Below are 13,098 nucleotides of genomic sequence, written 5' to 3'. Positions count from 1 at the left end.
CAACAAAAAAGCTTGGGTGACCATTGATATTTTCACTGAGTGGTTCCACAAACTTTTTGTGCCAGAAGTTAGATGCTATTTGAATGACAAGTGTCTCGGATTTAAAGTACTTTTGATTCTTGATAATGCACCCGGTCATCCTGCCATAGAACATCCAAATGTGCAATTTTGTTTTCAGCCGCCCAATACCACATCATTGCTACAACCTCTAGATTAGGGTATAATTGTGACTTTTAAAACATATTATGCCAGACGAACATTTCAGTTCATTTTGAACAAGCTAAATGATGATGAAACCTGTCAGTTATGGATGTGTGGAAAAAATTTTCAATTATGGATTGTATTGATCAGGTTTGATTTTCGTTATCTGAATTGAGACCAGAAACTGTGAATGCATGCTGGAATGCTATTTGGCCCGCATGTTTTAAAGAGAATGCTCCTGTTCCCTTCAATCATACTGCAGAATTCCCCAATATAATAAGTTTGGCATGTGAAATTGGCGGAGAAGGATTCGATGATCTTACATTGGCGGAGAAGGATTCGATGATCTTACATCGGCAGATATCGAAGAATTGTTAATTGACAAACCTCTTAGTGAAGACGAAATAGTGGAGATTGTTTCTGAGGCTCTTTAAAGCGAAGAAGTTAATGATAATGATCAAGATAATCCTACTTTTACTGCTGATATAATTAAAGAAGGTCTTAAACTGGCCAGTAATTTAGACAATTATTTTGCCCGACATGATCCAAATGAAGAACATGCTGGGAAGTTTTCACGTGAGCTTAAGTTGTTAATGTCTTCATACAGAGAATTATATTGCGACTTATCTAAAGAATCAACACAGCAATTAATAACCGAGTTCATGCCTAAAACTACTGAAACAACCAGCAGTACTTTTGTTCAAGACATGACAAGAAGAATTCCACAAGTTGAGGCAGAAGTCGATGACGATAATACCATATCTAGTAGTTCTAGTGATATTACAGTCTCACGAAAACGAAAGCTTTCACATTTATTGTCAGAAACTGATAGCGAATAACATAATTTTTTTATAGAATCTTTAGCAAACAACTGAAATGAATATGTTTTTTTTAAAAGTTATTAAAATTCATTATATGTATGTGTGTGTTCTCCATGAAATGTAAATAAAAATCTTATGATCCTAACAAATTTAATGTTTGTTTTTTTTTCATTATTTTGCTTATATTTCGGGTTTGGAACCAATCTTCACTTTTTCTATGGAGTCAATAGTTCTTTTTACGCATAATTTTTAGGAACGTATCTACCGCATAAAAAGAGGTTTAGGTGTACTAAGTTAGTTAAACAATATGGTTAATTAAACATGATTTTCACAAAACATGACTTTGCCCTTAGAACAGCCTTTATGTATTGGTGATACACTGACACTTCTCCAATCCCAAGGAATCTCCCAAGTCCAAAGATGCACTCATAATTAACATCAATGGTTCAATATACTCCCTGGAGGCAATCCTCAAAATTATGTACATGCCATCCACTCCAGGAGCTTTACTTGCTTTTATGCTTGAAAGTTTTTCTAATAAACAGTCATCTGTATTTTGAAATCACTAATTTCATATGACTCAGCCTCATTCACACAACCTCTTCTCGGCATGAAAGGTCTCTCTTTAGTAAAAACAGATGCAAAGCACCTGTTCAATTCATCCACAACATCAGCAGGGTTGTCTAAGACTTTCTCACACGGAGTGCACGAGTGTCCAATCTGATTCACTGATTTCTTCCTTAACCAGAGGGGTTCAACATCTGGTAAGTTTGTTGTTTGTTTATTTGGTTTTTAGGAGCATTAGCAACTAAGGCCATATTGCTGTGGGATATGCGATGGTCATTCCCTGACCTTTCCGCATCCTCCGTATTTGATGGTGACGGGCTCAAACCCCGGTCTAATCAAGAAGCGTGTGCTACCCACTGCTGCTCCTTCCCACCTGGCTACGGAGGTGCCATCTGGTAAGTATGGGCTTGATATACCCAAGGTCCTGAGCTGGCTATCGTCATCATTCTCTTTCTTGGTGATTCCCTTCTACTTCTGACTCTTGCTCTCTCACTGCCTCCGTAGCCAGGTGGGAAGGAGCAGCAATGGTAGCACACACTTCTTGATTAGACCGGGGTTCGAGCTCATCACCACCAAATACGGAGGATGCGGAAAGGTCAGGGAAGGACCACCACATATCCCAGAGCAATATGGCCTTAGTTGCTAATGCTCCTAAAAACCAAATAACAAACAAACAAAACGATCTCACTCTCTCCCTCTCAGGGTAACTCAGGAATTTTTTTTTTTGGCTGGTGCAGTATAAGCCTCAGGATTCCTTGCCCTTTATGGCTAATAATAATAACTACGGGGGGTTCGCCCCCTACTAGCTGCACTCACTTCTTTTGATAAAATAAAATTCTTACAGAAGCTTTCGACACTGTGCGTGTGTCTCTCTTCCTCAGCTATGAATACATAAATATGTTAAGATAGCTAAATAATATTAGTGTAGATTACACCATAGACAACTCTTAAAGAAAAACTACAATCGTAGTGTGAAAGGCATAATTTCATCTGTATCTCATATTGTGCTCATCCTTCACAATGAGTTACCAAGTATTGTACTACTCCGAATAAATAACGCTTCGCTAATAGAGTCTATTGTCACTTATTCTCGGTAGGCACCACCACCACCACCAAGACAGACCTTCTCAAAGCTAGTTGGATTTTCATTGGTGGGTGGGTTTTACACTACGACTGTAGCTTCTATTTGAGTTGTCTGTGGTGTATCTACACTGATATTATATAGATATAGAATCTTAAAATATTATGCCTTGTTGCATTTAGTTTATTTAAATAAATATGTTACATATGGAAATCAAGAATGGAACCATGTGGTCGTATTGGATAAACAGTGCGTGACCACGCTTAAAGACAAGCTTGTTTTACTGTGGTAAAACAAGCTTCTGTTACATATTTTTGTATTTGTAATGTATTACACATGAGCCACATCCCTCTTCTCCCATTGGCTGAATAAATATCATTAGGAGGAAAATTATTTTAATGTACAGAAAGATGATAATAATAATAATGAGAGCAATAATAAGAAGGGCAAGACCATCCAGCCCCACCAACTGGAAGTGTTTCCTGCGCTAGTGGAAGGAAGGAAGAAAACGCAACGCATGAAGTGGAGCATTGAAATAAATACATAATGCGAGCAAATAAATAACCAGGTTAGAGACCGATATGACAATGTACAGATCACGACTACTTACCAAGTAGTTGGAATGATACCTGGATATTCAGGTCACCGAACAGCGATTAGCAGACCAAAGAAGGACCATCATCATGAAGAACCTAATAGCTCCTGCCATCTTGGAAAAAATCAAGCAGGATGTCAGCGATCTGCTACAAAGCACAAAGAATATGGTCAATATGGAATCAGAGGAGGAACAGCATACCATGGAACCAGAGGAGAAACAGCAGAAGAAATACACCCCAGAGTAGCTGAAGTGAAAAGAGACGACGTCATGCTATCCAGAAGAGAAGACGAGTGGAAGAAGGCCCTAACAGAATTCAAAGGAATGGACCACACAAGAATCCACGTAATACCTAAGCAGAGGCCAAATAAAATCCTGTGGAGAGTAACAGATCGCCTCAATCGGCAAATAATGCCACATTACCTTGACAACAATGGTGCAATGCTGGAGGCTATCCACACAGCCGTGTACTGTGCTGCCATAGCAGCCACTAGGATTAATGGAAAAGAAACAAGAGACCAGCAGCAGAAGAACCGAAGACAGAAGGAACCGCCAGCTTGGGAAAGAAGACTTCAGCAGAATATAGAAGAATTAAGAGTCAAGACAGGTCAGTTGACCCAGTACCAACAGGGTAATATAAGTAATAAATTGATTGGAAAGGTGAAGAGCATCAAGAGAGACAGCATCCACAGCAAATATGAGACCAGAAATCAGAGAATAGGAGAATACTTGGACACACTGAAGCAGAACTTCCTCACACTCAGCAAGAGACTACAACGATACAAAGAGAGCTCCCAGAGGAAAATAAACAACCGAATCTTTGATAAGGACCAAAGAGCCTTCTGCAGGAAACTGGGTGAACATGAGAAAGCAGAAAACAGACCACCTGAGAAGAAGACGAGCGAAGAGTTCTGGGGAAATATCTGGAGCAGTGAAGTAAGACATAACAGCAGAGCACTTTGGATAGAAGTAAAACGGAAGAAAACCAAGGACATACAAGAGATGAGAGAGTGGGAGATTCGAGAAGAAGAAGTAAAACAGTCGATCAGGAACACCCACAACTGGCGAACACCGGAAACTGATAACATCCACAACTACTGGTACAAGAAGCTCACCTGCACACATAAGCACCTAGCAGAGCAGTTCACTTGAACATATCTGCCTAAAGATGAAGATACAAGAAACCTGGCGAAATACAGGCCAATCACAATGGCCTATATTTTACAATGTACAAGATCCTGACTAGCTGCATAAATAAGAAGATATCAGACAACTTAGAGAGTCAGAACATAATGGCCGAACAGCAGAAAGGATGCAAGGAGCAATTAACCATAGATGCCGCAGTTATGGGGCAAGCCTTCAAGAAGCACTGCAACCTATACACGGCCTACATCGATTACTGCAAGGCCTTTGACTCCGTACCTCATAGCTGGCTAATAGAGACACTGAAGATCAACAAGATCAATCTGATAGTGACAAACTTCCTAGGAGCAACAATGGCAAAATGGAGTACCACCATTAAGGTCGAGAACATCACAACTAGGCCAAACCCCAATAGAAGAGGAATCTGCCTAGCACTCAACCCGCTATCCACCATGCTCAACGGCAGCAAATGTGGATATAATCTCAAAGAAGGAAGAAAGAACCTGTACACCCTCACCCACCTGATGTACATGGATGACATCAAGCTCTACGTGGCAACTCCAGCAACTACTCCAGATCACCGAAGAATTCAGCAAGGACATCATGTTGGAATTTGGTCTAGAAAAATGCAAGACCCACACACTGCACCAGGAAAAATTAGTTGGCTGAAACTACCAGCTGCTGACTGGTAAAGAGATTGAAGCTATGAGAGAAGGAGAGACCTACAAATACCTAGGGATGATGCAGGCTGAGCAGTTAGAGCACAAGGAAATCAAGAAGTGCCTGACCGAAAAATATCATCAGAGACTCAGAAGCCTGCTGAAAGCAAAATTGAATGGAGGGAACACAGTTAAAGCCATAAACACCTATGCAGCTCCAGTACTAACATACATATTTGGGGTCACAGATTGGACTAACACCGAGCTAGAAGATATCATGCGAAAGACAAGGATGATGACCAAGAGTCACCAACACCACCCAAAGTCGGCAGTGAATAGAATAACAATACAGCAGGCCCCCGTTATAACGCGGTTTGCTTTACGCTGACTCGCTATAACACTGTTCTTTATATTATAACCCGTATCTGACTATAACGCTGTCACAGATCACTATAACGCTCTTTTACAGATTACATTTTGACATATTTAACGAAATCGTTTCATTTGATGGAGTCGATAGCTTGAAAATGAATAGCAAAACAGCATTAAAACGTTTCCCACGCCGACTTGAGGAATTTTCCCACGCTCAGTGAAATTTTCTCGCACGCTAATTTAATTGCAGTACAGTGACTTGTTACGTAGTTCCGAGATCAACATTTTAAAAAATGATCAAATATATTGCTTGTAATATTTGGGTTATATGCATTTATCCGAAGTCTAGTCATCACTCAGTACAGTATTAGACATCGTGCGTAACGGAAAGTTTACTTGAACATTGTATCATAATTAATGCAGCCAACGCAGTTACATTTTCGAAGAGTTAATAATGGCCAATAAGAATAAAAAAGCAACAACGTCTGGGCGCAGTACGAAGACTATAAATGTAAGAAAAATACTACTGAATTTGAAAATTAAATTAGACGTTTTGAAGCGAATCGATTCCGGTCAACGACAAGCGGATGTGTGCCATAATTTAGGACTTGCAAGTTTAACTGTAAGAACAATTATAAAAAATTAATTTTATCAGCGGCAAAGATAGCTGTTCCACTGCAAGCAACTAGGACTAGGCCGGCTATTAGGATTGAAATGGAAAGACTAATTTTATTGAAGATAATATTCCAATGCAGAAGTCAGTTAACTTAAATATTTAAAAAAAAAAAAAGAGAGAGAGAGAGAAAGAGATTAGCCAATATGATGATCTGAAGAAAACTCGCCTAAAAAAAAAAAAAAAATGTGGAACCATTTAAAACTGGTAAGGGCTGGTAGAATATATTTAAAATCCAGGGAGAAGCCGCTAGTGCAGATCAAGGAGCTGAAACTTTCAAAAATGAACTTGTTAAAATTATTGAAGAGGGGTATTGTGTTATCCTTCTCAACAAGTTTTTAACATAGATGAAGCGGGACTTTTGTGGAAACGAATGCCTAAAAGAAGTTTCATAATGAAAGAACAAAAAATATGCCAAATTTCAAAGCGGCGAAGGATCAGTTGACTTTATTGTTGGGTGGTAACGCTGCGGGCCATTTAAAATTAATACCCCTTTTAGTTTATTTGGAAGAGGGCCAAAGTTCAACTCAAAATCCACACATTTTTCATGATTAAATTCATCCATTAAATTAAATCAATTAAATTCATTATTTTAATTGGAATTTTAAGTTTACTTTTGATACGCAAGTAGTTACCACATAATTATACGTATGTAATGCAGAATATTTTATATGTGCAAATATTTTGACCGACATTTGTGCATCTTTTCATTACCGTTTATTGTTGATTAGGAAATATCCTATGGCACCGACCGCAGCTCACAAATACATATGTTACCTTATGGGAAAGCGGCGCTCGCTTAGCGCGGATTCACTTAGCGCTCTGTTTTTCCGGAATGAATGATCAGCGTTAAGCAGGGGTCACCTGTACCTCGGAAAGAGGGAGGAAGGGGCCTGATAGAACAACAGAAAACAGCAATAGTTAACCTGAAGGATTACTTCGAGAACAACACAGCACCACTCCGTCAGGCCATAAGGAAGATAGATAAGTGGTATACCCCAATTCAATCTAAGCGAGGAAACCCCTCCCGCCCAGACAGTACAAGAAACGAAGTTAGAAAGATGGGCAAAGAAGACACTCCATGGCAGACACTACAATGACCTCCATCAAGATCACATCGATAACATTGCTTCCAATGTTATCGATGTGTATTGATGACATTGCTCACATGCACTGGAAGCTCTGGAAGTTACAAGCAGGATGCTCTTCCCCAAGACTGAAGGATTCATGCTGGTCATCCAAGACCAGGTAATCAACACCGGTGGACATGTGTTTTTGTAATGAGCGGCTCCTAGAACGTTAGTTCAACTCCGCCTCGTATCTCTGTGAAGATCAGTATCACTACAAATGGGCCAGATATGTGTGTGACGTCGGTTTGTGTGTATTGTGTGTGTGTTCTGTTCTGGCCACTTGGCTACCCAGAATCATCTGTCCAGATGATTCTGGAAGGTGGGCCAGTCTCAGCTAAACACGTATTGTCTCAATACGAGACACTGATCCACCTGATGTTGCCAAAAGGTGGGCCAGATTCCTCTAGGGGCCCACTCCAGAGGCGCCTCCGTAGCCAGGTGGGAAGGAGCAGCAGTGCGTAGCACACGCTTCTTGATTAAACCGGGGTTCGAGCCCGTCACCACCAAATACGGAGGATGCGGAAAAGGTCTGGGAATGACCCCCACATATCCCGGAGCAATATGGCCTTAGTTGCTAATGCTCCTAAAAAAAAAAAAAAAACCAAACCAACCCACTCCAGAGGGGAGAGAGAGAGAAAAAAAAAAAAAAAAGATGTCACTGTAAAACGCGAAACAAAAAAAAAAAAAAAAAAAAGTGACAGCAACCCTGAAGAACGCAAAAAAAAAAGAAAAATAAATAAAAATAAAAATAAAATAAATAAAAAAAAATAATAAATGAAATAAATAAATATATAAAAAAATATAAAATAAAAGAAAAAGAAAAATGAAAAGGGGGGGGGGAGAAAGAGAGAGAGAGAGAGAGAGAGAGAGAGAGAGAGAGAGAGAGAGAGAGAGAGAGAGAGAGAGAGAGATGGTGTTTTCCTTCCTGAACACAGGCTGCAGAAACAAGCTCCACAGCCCATGTAGCAGGATGGGGAGGGAAATACATGGTCGGTTTCAGTTCACTGCGGGGTCCTCAATGTTTGCCACTGGGGGCCTGTTAATCCTTTGTCTGCGCTTAAAGACTTCAGCTGAGTAGGTTTGCAGTGCAGGTAGGTTGTTAGGGTTCTGTAGGAAGAGCTCTAGATGCTCGCCAGAGATCTGTGTATAGCTGACAAGGTTGTGTCTCGGATCAGCATATGCTGATCTGTGTATAGCTGACAAGGTTGTGTCTCAGATCAGCATATGTAATGCACTCGAACAGTACATGCCACCAGTTCTCTTTGGCTCCACAATGGCAGAGATCTAATTTTTCATTCATGGATCCGTGTCCGGTAATTAGGTATGATGTTTCTAGTGAAGGGGTGAACCAAGACTATACAGATTTAGTAGCAGTGTAGGTTACATCAGGTAGGAATCTTTTTGTGACAATGCCCAGTGTTGAATTATGCCATCGAGTTTGCCAAATGTTGAAGAGCTCGTTGTAGCAACGCGTCATCTCAGCCTTGGGGTCAGCATCCAGATTAACTTCAATGTCGAGGATCCTAGTTGGGATATTTCTCGTAATTCAGAAGCACAACCCTCGGAAGATGACACGTAGATCGAGCGGAAGTGCTCCCGCAATGACCTGAATGGCAGGAGTGGAGACCGTTCTACACGCTCGGCAGATTGCCATTAACATTGACCTCTGGATGGTTCCAAGCTTGTCTCGCATCTTTACAATGCATAGGTCACAATTGGTAAAAATAATGCGTTGTAATACAACCGTAGGGACCTTATGGAGAGCACCCAATCATTCTTAGAGATGCATATGATGGTTCCTGAGAATCTCTTAACTTTGTTTCTTAGATTAACAAGATGTGGGAGAAAGCTGAGTTTGTGGTCAATAATCACTCCAAGTACCTTGGTTTCGGTGACGATTGGCAGTTGAGCGTTACATATCTTTACCTGCAGTGGGCGCCTGAGATCCAGTCTATTCTTAAATAGCATCATTTTAGTTTTCGTTGGGTTGATATGCAACTTATTAAGTGCAGCCCAAGTTGAGAGATCGTCGAGGACCTGGTTTGCATTTTCTTCAACGGCCTTCCATGAATGCCCTGACACCACAACTGTGAGATCATCAGCAAAGGCCACAATTTTTGCATTCCTGAAGGTGTGGGAGAGCCAGTCTTGGAGGACTATATTCCAAATGAGGGGTCCCAGGACTGACCCTTGGGGACAACCTCGATTTACTGATCTGGTGACTTGCTGGAATTTTGACCTGAGAATAACTGCTCGGTCGGAAAAATAATTCTGGAAGAGGCTGTATAATTGCTGGGGGCAAGCAGCAGTTCGAAGGCGTGCCAAGGCACTATCCCACCAGACGGTGTTGAAGGCTCCCTCGAAGTCTATGAAGATGGCCAATTCGAATTTTTTTTCAGAACTTTCAATATGTAAAACCAAATCGAAAAGAGCTTCTTCACACGACCTTCCACGGGTGAAGCCATACTGGCATGGTGAGACCAATTTGTGCATTTGTAGCACGGAGACAACCCCGAGAGCCATGAGTCGCTCAAGGACCTTACCAAGGTTAGCCAGCAGGGCAATAGGCCGAAGCTGTGGGGGTCTGTTGGTGGTTTGTGAGGTTTCTTGGTGAGGAGAATGAGGGCAAACTTCCATTCTTTTGGGAAGCATCCTTCTTCTAAGCATTTATTGAAGAGAAGGAGTAGATGGTGCGGCCGCAGTGTGTGAAAGCGGATGATGAAGATGTATTCTATTAGGTCAAGGCCTGGACACTTTTTGGCATTAATGTTTTTAAGGACTGCTCCCAGTTCTTCTAGTGTGAATGGGTCGGCTTTCTCTTTTGCTATATAATTGCTGTTGGCAGCTCTAATTGCTGAATGTTCTGGGTGATCCTCAGAGATGTCATCAGGTGGAAACAGTTTGTCTAGAATAAGGTTGGCAGAATCCTGCCAACACTTAGTTTCCTGAGCGTCTACTGAAACAGTGTTGAATATTTCTGGGGAGAAGGTTTTCTCTCTCAAGATCTTATATGCCAGGCCCCATGGATTTGTACGGTTGGTTTCTTTTACGAAATTTGTCCAAGTTTCTCTCTTTCTGGCTGCAATTGCCTTGGTATACTCATTCTTTTTGGCGATATAATCCCTATGAAGGCGTTCGACATCAAGAGCTGGCCAATCACGGTGTTGCTGGTAGTTCCTGCACGCAGAGTGGACTGACTTACGAAGGATGGTAAGTTCCCGGGTCCACCATGGGCAGATTGCTGGGCAGATTGCTAGGCAGAACACCTTCCTTGAGGACCTGTATGAGGCTCTGAGTATGGAGTACTGGATAAAGGTGGTCAAATCCTCTGCATTTAGCAAGTCCATCTGTGATGGGTCTGGATTTGGAAAGTCCAGTTCAATGGAGCTGTCATATGCTTCCCAATTGATGTTTCTCGAAGAGAATCTAATGAAGTCAGTTGGCCTTGCTCTGTTGTTGTTGTTGTTTCTTGGTGGAACCAAGTCAAGATGGAACAGTATACTGATAGTCTGTATACTAACAGTATACAGACTGACATAGGTCCTTTGTAGAAAGGGTTAAGTCAATATTAGAATCACCGGTGGAGCTAGAGTAAGTAGTACTGGCTAGGCTGGTTATGGATAATAAGATTTTGGCTGAGGACGAAGTCCTCAAGAAGCTGGCCACGGCCATCGGCAACTGCACTGTGCCAGAAGGGGGATTTTGCATTCAAGTCAGATACAACCAGGAGTCGTTTGGACCCAATAAAATTCAGGGCGAATTCCAAAAAGTTTAGTGCTTCATTGATGTTACCTGAGGGAGGGCTGTACAGTGACATCAGGTAGAATGATTAATCTGATTGCAGAGGCCCTGGACAACCAGGACATTGAGATCCCTATTTATGACTGCTATAAATGTTTTAGGGTCCACTGGGACAGGTTGAATGACTCGAGTGTGTATGAAAAAGCCAGTAATTTTACAACAGAAAGGCAGTTGTAGAATAGATGTGCAGAAATTTGCCTTTAGCCAGGGGGTGATTGATTTCTGGAACAAACTTTCATCTGTTGTTGTTGTAGAAGTGGACAGCTTAAATAAATTCAAGGCAGAACTAGACAAACGTTTGGAGCGAATGGATGGGTGAAATGGGAAGGGGTTTTTTTTGTTTTTTTTATGGCTGATGGTGTATAAGCTTGCTTTCTTGCATCATATGTCTCTACTAATGCTAACATTTGTAATATCAAATTTTCGACCATCCTTTCAAGCTGACGCTACCAGTTTGTCAAGAAATGCCACCCCTGTCAAAAAACTGGATTTCATGATATAAATCAATACTTAGAGGAAATGACTGAAAAGTAGGAGACCTAGTCCTATTGAGACATCAATAGGACTAGGTCTCCTACTTTGGGAAGAGATATGGAGACAAGATCCATGTAGTACATATAAATAACTTGAAAAGATAGTTGTTGAATGAGAATGATTTTTGATACCGGGAATGTCTCAACGCCATCTTAAAGCAACAGAAGAGAGAAGACAAGGGTGAAAGTCCTTATAATCTTCATCATATTGAGACATCCTCTGGAGATATTACTATTAGCTATATGGTGCAAGGAAGCCTGAGGCTTATGCAGCACCAGCCAAAAAAAAATTTCCAAGAGAGAGAGAGAGAGAGAGAGAGAGAGAGGGGGGGGGAATCACCAAGAAAGAGAAGAATGATGATATCCAGCTCAGGATCTTGGGTGTGCCAAGCCCATACTCACCAAATATGAGTCCGTGGGGTTATAGGAAGAAAGGAGGAGGGAGACAACCTTGATTATAACTGGCAAGAAGAAAATATTCCTAATATTCTTACTTGCACAACTAGTAAGAATAATTGACAAAATCTTGAGGAACATTAATGTTTTAAGTGGCAGAAGACTAGAAAATATAAACAAAAGTACTTCTTCCAGCCAGAAAACTTCAGAAGCTATACTTTCATTAATCTTTATGAGGAAATGATAAAATTGTTACCACTAATGGATGGTGGTAATGAGACTGGAGAAATAAGAGATGCTCCAAGTGTAATGAATAATGATTTTGTAAAGACATGAGTATAGTCATAATTTGAGAGATAGGAGGCATATAAAACTTCCCACTTGTAGTTGTAAATAATAGTAAAAATTATTCTTATATTGTTAATCAAGATAACTGTCGATTTCTATTATTGTGGAAATAGAAATTTATTCTTTACTGCCATTAAATTGTTCATTATATATTAATTAAATGAATTAGTTTCTCCACTAAGAGACCTGTGATTGTTACAAAAAATATATATATATATTTATTAAGAATAAAATATTCTTGCCCCTAGCACTTTCTCTAATATGCCAATGCAAATATTCATTTACTTAATTTAAAAATTGACCTCCATGGTAAGTTTCTGTCCCACGTGTTCTGATCAATAAAGAACAAATTGAGCTCATCCAAAAGGCATTCACACTTACTGCCCTTTCCCTCACCCTATAGAGATTCCTGGCATGCAAACACTCATCATTCTCTTCTGGTCTATAGCATACATCCACTCTCATTTTACATTTGTTTTCAACTACTTTGCAACACAGACAGATTCTATGCAATCATGAATCTGGGAAAGCTTTCATCCCACTGATGCTGGTTTTGATAAGAATGACTATTTTTTTTCTAAATACATAGTGAAAATTTGCCCTATTTCTGGGTGACACCCAGAAAAAGAGTGAACCTCTGGTAACATAATAGGGCTAACTGAAATGTGGTTCACAGAAAAATGGGATAAACTGGATTTAATAAGGTCTCAAGAGACCCTATTAAGTCAGCATTGTTCTAACCAGGAGTACATATGTTAGTGCTTAAGCATCATGTCTG

The 13,098-nt window shown here is 40.5% G+C and overlaps 1 protein-coding gene across 4 annotated transcripts in view; it reads right to left on the bottom strand.

Moving 5' to 3' along the window:
• Nucleotides 1–13,098, bottom strand: part of LOC150080786 (pre-mRNA splicing factor cwf19l2) — a 315,168-nt gene that overhangs the window by 291,681 nt on the left and 10,389 nt on the right. The window lies entirely within an intron of this gene.

The sequence above is a fragment of the Mastigoproctus giganteus genome, chromosome 9, assembly GCF_048544385.1.
Source record: "Mastigoproctus giganteus isolate SK-2022 chromosome 9, ASM4854438v1, whole genome shotgun sequence".
NCBI classification, from domain to species: Eukaryota; Metazoa; Arthropoda; class Arachnida; order Uropygi; family Thelyphonidae; genus Mastigoproctus; species Mastigoproctus giganteus.
Note: the sequence above shows the minus strand (reverse complement) of the source record. Positions and strands in the feature narration are given on the sequence as shown.